Source organism: Schistocerca americana, unplaced genomic scaffold (genome assembly GCF_021461395.2).
Source record: "Schistocerca americana isolate TAMUIC-IGC-003095 unplaced genomic scaffold, iqSchAmer2.1 HiC_scaffold_452, whole genome shotgun sequence".
Taxonomy (NCBI): domain Eukaryota; kingdom Metazoa; phylum Arthropoda; class Insecta; order Orthoptera; family Acrididae; genus Schistocerca; species Schistocerca americana.
The window spans coordinates 32,501-35,000 of record NW_025726184.1 but is presented as its reverse complement, the minus strand read 5'-3'; positions in this window follow the sequence as shown (position 1 = coordinate 35,000).

Genomic DNA, 2,500 nt, shown 5'->3' with positions numbered 1-2,500 from the left:
GCATGGAATCAGAGCGCCGCCTGTTATGAGCCAAAGGTGCACCCTGACGTGGCAAATCAGATGATGCCGCAGTCATTTACTTACGATAATCACAATCAACAAACCAGCCCCCCCCCCCCCCCCGAAAACACCTTTCCTTACAACAATGTGTGCCTTAACCTAACCCGTATTGTGCCTTAACCTAACCCGTATTGTGCCTTAACCTAACCCGTATTGTGCCTTAACCTAACCCATATTGCGCCTTAACCTAACCCATATTGCGCCTTAACCTAACCCATATTGCGCCTTAACCTAACCCATATTGCGCCTTAACCTAACCCATATTGTGCCTTAACCTAACCTATATTGTACCTTAACCTAACCCATATTGTACCTTAACCTAACCCATATTGTACCTTAACCTAACCTATATTGTACCTTAACCTAACCTATATTGTACCTTAACCTAACCTATATTGGGCCTTAACCTAACCTATATTGGGCCTTAACCTAACCTATATTGGGCCTTAACCTAACCTATATTGGGCCTTAACCTAACCTATATTGGGCCTTAACGTAACCCACGTTGCGCCTTAACCTAACCTATATTGTACCTTAACCTAACCCATATTGTACCTTAACCTAACCTATATTGGGCCTTAACCTAACCTATATTGGGCCTTAACCTAACCTATATTGGGCCTTAACCTAACCTATATTGGGCCTTAACGTAACCCACGTTGCGCCTTAACGTAACCCACGTTGCGCCTTAACGTAACCCACGTTGCGCCTTAACGTAACCCACGTTGCGCCTTAACGTAACCCACGTTGCGCCTTAACGTAACCCACGTTGCGCCTTAACCTAACCCATATTGCGCCTTAACCTAACCCATATTGCGCCTTAACCTAACCCATATTGCGCCTTAACCTAACCCATATTGTACCTTAACCTAACCTATATTGTACCTTAACCTAACCTATATTGTACCTTAACCTAACCTATATTGGGCCTTAACCTAACCTATATTGGGCCTTAACCTAACCTATATTGGGCCTTAACCTAACCTATATTGGGCCTTAACCTAACCTATATTGGGCCTTAACGTAACCCACGTTGCGCCTTAACGTAACCCACGTTGCGCCTTAACGTAACCCACGTTGCGCCTTAACGTAACCCACGTTGCGCCTTAACGTAACCCACGTTGCGCCTTAACGTAACCCACGTTGCGCCTTAACCTAACCCATATTGCGCCTTAACCTAACCCATATTGCGCCTTAACCTAACCCATATTGCGCCTTAACCTAACCCATATTGTGCCTTAACCTAACCTATATTGTACCTTAACCTAACCCATATTGTACCTTAACCTAACCTATATTGTACCTTAACCTAACCTATATTGTACCTTAACCTAACCCATATTGCGCCTTAACCTAACCCATATTGCGCCTTAACCTAACCCATATTGCGCCTTAACCTAACCCATATTGCGCCTTAACCTAACCCATATTGCGCCTTAACCTAACCCATATTGCGCCTTAACCTAACCCATATTGCGCCTTAACCTAACCCATATTGCGCCTTAACCTAACCCATATTGCGCCTTAACCTAACCCATATTGTACCTTAACCTAACCCATATTGTACCTTAACCTAACCTATATTGTACCTTAACCTAACCTATATTGTACCTTAACCTAACCTATATTGTACCTTAACCTAACCTATATTGGGCCTTAACCTAACCTATATTGGGCCTTAACCTAACCTATATTGGGCCTTAACCTAACCTATATTGGGCCTTAACCTAACCTATATTGGGCCTTAACGTAACCCACGTTGCGCCTTAACGTAACCCACGTTGCGCCTTAACGTAACCCACGTTGCGCCTTAACGTAACCCACGTTGCGCCTTAACGTAACCCACGTTGCGCCTTAACGTAACCCACGTTGCGCCTTAACGTAACCCACGTTGCGCCTTAACGTAACCCACGTTGCGCCTTAACCCAACACACGTTGCGCCTTAACCCAACACACGTTGGGCCTTAACCCAACACACGTTGGGCCTTAACCCAACACACGTTGGGCCTTAACCCAACACACGTTGGGCCTTAACCCAACACACGTTGGGCCTTAACCCAACACACGTTGGGCCTTAACCCAACACACGTTGGGCCTTAACCCAACACACGTTGGGCCTTAACCCAACACACGTTGGGCCTTAACCCAACACACGTTGGGCCTTAACCCAACACACGTTGGGCCTTAACCCAACACACGTTGGGCCTTAACCCAACACACGTTGGGCCTTAACCCAACACACGTTGGGCCTTAACCCAACACACGTTGGGCCTTAACCCAACACACGTTGGGCCTTAACCCAACACACGTTGGGCCTTAACCCAACACACGTTGGGCCTTAACCCAACACACGTTGGGCCTTAACCTGCTCTGTAATTGTCATACGACGCGTTAAATTAGTGTGGTGTTGCCTAACTGCAACCCCCGCAATATAGTTTGC